Source organism: Neofelis nebulosa, chromosome 15, assembly GCF_028018385.1.
Source record: "Neofelis nebulosa isolate mNeoNeb1 chromosome 15, mNeoNeb1.pri, whole genome shotgun sequence".
Lineage (NCBI taxonomy): Eukaryota > Metazoa > Chordata > Mammalia > Carnivora > Felidae > Neofelis > Neofelis nebulosa.
Genome location: NC_080796.1, coordinates 64,008,752 through 64,014,751, shown reverse-complemented (window position 1 = coordinate 64,014,751; position 6,000 = coordinate 64,008,752).

Sequence of the window (6,000 nt, the reverse complement as noted above, 5' to 3'; positions counted from 1 at the left end):
GTTAAGGGTCTGACTTCAGCTCAGGTCATGATCTCCCAGTTCATGAGTTCGAGCCCTGTGTCAGGCTTGGTGCTGACAGCTCAGAGCCTGGAGCCTGCTTCAGATCCTGTGTCTCCCTCTCTGTCTCTCTCTCTGCCCCTCCCCCACTCATGCTCTGTCTCTGTCTCAAAAATAAATAAAACATTAAAAAAATTTTTTTAATAGAAATGGAAAAATGCCTTCAAATTTCTAAAAGCAAACGGCTGTCAAAATAACACTCTATCATTCGAATCAAGCTATCACTTAACAATTAATATAAAGACTTTTTTTTTGAGAGAGAGAGAAAGACAGAGAGCACACATGGGGAAAGGGCAGAGGGAGGGAGAGAGAAACTCCCAAGCAGGCTCCAGCACGGAGCCTGATGTGGGGCTCAATCTCACGATCCTGGGATCATGACCCGAGACGAAATTAAGAGTCAGACGCTCAACTGACTGAGCCACCCCTAGGCGCCAGTATCATACAAGGATTTTTAAACTTTATCTCCCATAAGTCCTTTCTTGGGAAGAAGTTTCTGGAAGGTATGCTCCAGAAAGACAAGAGAGTCTTCTGGGGAACAGAGAGACTAGAAACCATGAAATAGAAACTCCATCACAGGGAAGCAGAAGGAGGAAAGTAGAAGATGAAGGGAATTTTCTGGAAAATACTAGAAAATAAGGTGGATGGGAACAGGAGGGCAAAAGCCTCCAGAATAGAGGTCTCCAGGAAAAGTGTACTATTTCTAGATTCTTGAATATGTTTCACTGTTCATAAAAACATTATCATAGGATAATGAGAAATAATAAAAATGATGATGCTTATTGAGGACCTGTGGTTTTAACCACTGATATGGACCTCCTCTTCCAGATTGAAAGAAACAGGTGGAAAAATCAAGCCAGACACCTGGGAAACTAAGGAAATGAAAGAACAGAAAGACGCATTTAACAGCAGGAAGCCAAAAAGCAAATGTAATTATGGTACACAATTTGACTGCCAGTGAAATCTTACAGAGTCATAACAACACCAATGTAATTGATTTAATAAAATGGTGATACCGCCTTTTTTAAAGGATGGGTGGTGGGGGAGGTAAAATGGAGGTGGTCCTGCATCCGGTCTGTAGTCTCACCTGCCATAAAAGGAAGTGAATACACAACGTCCAACATGGATCGAGAAGGAGTAGCAGTAAAAACCCGCTGCTTGAAAATATAGAAGTAAATACCAGAGGCAGCACACGAGAAAATCAAAAGCCTCCAGGAAGGGGGGCAGCAAGGAAGGGCGGGCAGGGGACTGCTGCTTTTCATTATGAACTCTTCACACACGTCGTACTTCGCACTCTGTACTTTGATTCTAACCGTAAAATTGCTTGGTTCTAGGTGTCACGTCGCCGGGGACGAAGGGCTCAGGGGCACGGTGTGGTTCTATGCCTCCAGAGTGAGGGCAGCGCCTGTGGGCAGGCAGGGCAGGGGAAGTAATAGGCTAACTTTTCCTTGGAGAGCTCTGTGGACTAAAAGGTACATAATTCTGGGAAGGACAGACCCTCTGAAAGAATAACTTCCCTGAGAAATCTGTTGTGGCCCCTCTCAAAACTCAGTAGGTCCTCCCGTTACAAGGCCATCCCGGCAGCTACACGTACCTTGTTACAGAACGTGTCCCCTGTGTCATAATTTGCATGTATCGGTCTCCCTGATCAGAGCATAAGCTCCTTGGAGGAGGTACCACATCTCATTCAGTGCTGTGGGCCCAGTGCTTTGCCTCATGCCCAACGTACAGGAAATGCCCATTAATTATCTATTGAATGAATTAATGCTATTCAAACCCCTAAGAGTTTCCTAGGATAGTCTGGCCACTAAGAAGCATAATTCCTCTGTTTTGTTTTTTTTAAACTATTTTTTAAATGTTTATTTCTTTTTGAGAGAGAGAGACAGAGACAGAGACAGAGACAGAGCGTGAATGGGAGAGGGGCAGAGATTCTGTGTCTCGTGGAATCTGAAGCAGGCTCCAGGCTCTGACCCATCAGCACAGAGCCTGACGTGGTGCTCGAGCCCATGAACCACGAGATCATGAGCGGAGCCGAAGTCGGACACTTAACCGACTGAGCCACCCAGGCGCCCCCAGGTGCCCCTTTTTAACTATTTTTAAAAATTTATTTATTTTGAGAGATAGCGAGCGGGAGAGGGGCAGACAGGGAGACAGAATCCCAAGAAGATTCCGCATTTTCGGTGCAGAGCCCAACTGGGGATCAATCTCATGAACCGTGAGATTATGACCCGAGCTGAGACCAAGAGCCGGATGCTTAACCAACTGAGGCACCCAGGCCCTCCGAATGCCTCTATTAAGAGGTTTCTAAATCTGTGACTACCAGCCTGCTTTCCATTTTGTGACGGCAGACCAGCCACACGTATTTACTTCCCAAGAACTCACTGAAATGAAATCTTAGAAGTACAAAAAAACGAATACACTCATAATAGGTAAAGATATGAAAGGGTGGGCAAAAGGCAAATTTCAGCTAGTTTCTAGAAGATGGGGAATAGAGGACAGACAAAAGAAGAAGAAAAACACCACTGAGAATTTACTTCGAGAGGGTTTCAGAGAGGTGGGGACCAATCTTGCTGCTAGACCCCTGGGTGGGGGGGGGAGCATCCGGCCACAGGGCCAGAGGGCAGAGAGACAAGCAAAATGATAATCAAGGGCATAAATAGATGGCCAGTATTTCCAACTAGGCACAACCCCACATCACAAAGTTCAGCTGAAGTTTCTGGAGTGGGGATTGGCATCTGGGATGGCTATGGGGCCTGCAGCATGAGAGCTAAGTGCAATCCTATTTGTCTTAAAAAGGACAAGCTGTCTAGTCTTTATGCCCTGCTCCACGCTACGCCAAGCTCCAAGCCAGAATCTCTGTAACAACCATAGGAACCGTGCACCAGCTAATCAGCGCTGACCCTTCTTTCTTCAACAGAAAGGAATGAGGACATCAGTTTTATCTCGTGTGTATGATATGAGAAGGCAACATGGATGCAGATGGCCAAAATAAACACATTCAAAAACAGACCCTGGAGATAACACAGATAATTCACAGAATGGAAAAGAATTAACAACTAAAATCTTCTACTCTGAGAAATTTGAAAAGAAATCTTCTACTTAACATAGTTCGAGAACTTTGCAAAGATGCTATGAAATAGCTACAAAGTAATCCAATGATATGATAAACAGCGAATATAAAGAAATTTGTTGGGCACCTGGGTGGCTCAGTCGGTTAAGCGTCCAGCTTTGGTTCAGATCACGATCTCACGGTTTGTGAGTTCGAGTCCCTCATCGGGCTCTGTGCTGACAGTGCAAAGCCTGCTTGGAATTGTCTCTTCCTCTGCCTCTCTGCCCCTCTCCTGCTTGAGTACACTCTCTCTCTCTCAAAAAATTAAAATTAAAATTTTAAAAATGTCAATATAAGAACTTCAAATAAAATCAAGAAAATCAGAATAGCTAAAGGATGATGTAAAAGATCTGATTTGATGACAGACTAATAATCTTAGGAGAGAATGGACAGAGGAAATGAAGGAAAGGATATCGTTAAAGGAGAAATAAGTTGAACATTTCTGAAGTTAAACACTTGACTCTTCAGAGGGAAAAGGCCCACTGAATGCCAGCTCAGCTAAAGGGAACAACAAAAATCCTCCCACCTCAACCCATTGGTATGAAATTTTAGGACACCAAAGACAAAAGAGAGAGATTAAAGCTCTCAGAAAGTAAAACAAGACATTTCAAAAAGAATAAGATTAGTTGGCCGTCAAGATTCTTCAGCATCATCAGACTTTCAAATATCTGTCTTCAAAATTGTTTTTAACCTACAATTATTTTTAACCGTTCTATACACGGTATATTACGTAGTAAGTGAGAGGGCAGAATAAAGGATTTTCAAAGATAAAAACTTCATCCCTTCTTAGGATACTACTTGATGACATACACAGCAAATAAGAGGTAAACCAAGAAAGAGAGGACGTCCAAATGCTCCAACTCGGGAATGCCGAGGAGAATTCTTGGATATCAGCTGTGAAGCTGGACCAAGGATTCTGGGAGAAGGAGGGTCTCTGAGAAAAGATGCTATAGAGGAGAGAAAATGAGTTAAAGACAAGAAACACTTGAAGAGATTATAAATTATGAGAAAGGGAACAGAAAATTAGCAACTCCAGGAAAAACAGAAAGCCATCCAAGAAAGACGTACATCACATATAAAGCACACAAAACATCTTGAGATTTGGGGCAGCTGGTGCAGTGTAAAAAGGAATACCCATTTGACCTTGAAGCTAGGAACAGTTTATTTTAGTCAGCTCCTGGATCTTTCCACTGGGCTCCGAGAAACGAAGGCAATCCTAGACTTCAGCATAGACTAGGGCAATCAACGCAATGTTAAACATGTATTGATTTTTAACTTTTAGAGTCAACTATGGACTCAACACAGAGGACCTGGTTGTTGTGATGGAAGTAAAAGTAAATACTAACAAACTTGATGCAATGTCAAAGTAGAAACGTTTGGCCAGAATGTGGGATGAAATAAAGAGAGAGAAAAAAATAACAAAACATAAAGAAAATACCTTCATTTCATGAAATGGAGAATCAAATTGACATACCAAGAAATAGAAATTTTAGATTACAGAGTCTCATTTGCAAGTAACCAGGGGCGCCTGGGTGACTCAGCCAGTTAAGCATCCAGTTTCGGCTCAGGTCATGATCTCTTGGTTCACAAGTTCAAGCCCCACGTAGGGCTCTGTGCTAACAGCTCAGAGTCTGGAGCTTGCTTTGGATTCTGTGTGTGTCTCTCTTTCTGCCCCTCCCCCACTCATGCTCACTCTCTCTCTCTCTCTCTCTCTCTCAAAAATAAATAAACATTAAAAAATTTGAAAGCAAACAATAAAGGAATAAAAATAATAAAACAATCAAATGTTGATAGGTAGACAAGGAGAGAAAATAGAATGTTAGTGAGTTAAATATTCAACTTTCATATTAAGGAGCCAATAGATAGAATATGTAGATAAATCAAGAAAAAGGAGTATAAACACATATTATTTAGATGTTTGGATTTTTCCAAAGAACTAAAAGAGCTTGCTTCTGGAAAGTAGGGTTGTGGGTGGAGACACCATTGCTTTTTACCAGAAGCTCTTTTGTGTATTTTTTTTTTAATATAAAAGAGTGGTTCTGGTCCAAAAAAAGTGATGGCTTCTCCAAGGGCCTTGCTCCCTTATCTAGGACATTTCTGGCTGCTGATGCTTCCCTTGAACTGCCAGAGACCTTTGGCACTCCACATTAAGTCACCTGTCAGAAGCAGTGGAGAACGGCTGTCCTTTGCAAATGGCCCACAAAAGGCAGGGGTACGGCAATCTAAAACAAAACACTGAGCGCCCATCTAAAGAACCCAACTGTCTGTCTTTCAGGTCAACCCACACCCTGGCTCTTCTTTTAATTCAGGCTCTAGCTCTATTCCTCTTGGTTTGATGTCTCTGACAATGGATGTTTTCCCAAGCGTGTGACCTTGATCTGTTTTCCTGGGACTTGTCCACCCAGATTACTTGGGTCCGTGATCTTGGCCTCCTAGCAGTAAACAGTCCTGCTCAACCCCCTTTGTCTTCACAAAACACACACATCAGCACACACACAAACTTTCCTCCATACCATGGTTTCTTTTCTTCCGCAGACAATACAAGAAAATGCCCGAGGATGTTTGGATCCCCTTTTGAAGGGTATATCACATGCTCCACAGACCCCTTCTCCCCTTTATCTCACTTGGTGACTGGGTCACTTATCTATGAGGTTACCTTAAATCTCTTCTGGTGCCTCCTGCCTTTCCCACGCTGTGCCCTCCAGATGCCACATGAATTCTTTCTCCTCACTTTCTCCCTCCTGCATCTTAAGATGTAGCCTCAGACCAGCTTCGAACTCCACTTTCCTACAGGCAGATCTTCTGTCTGCTTCATTATCCTTCTCCTGCTTCCCTTT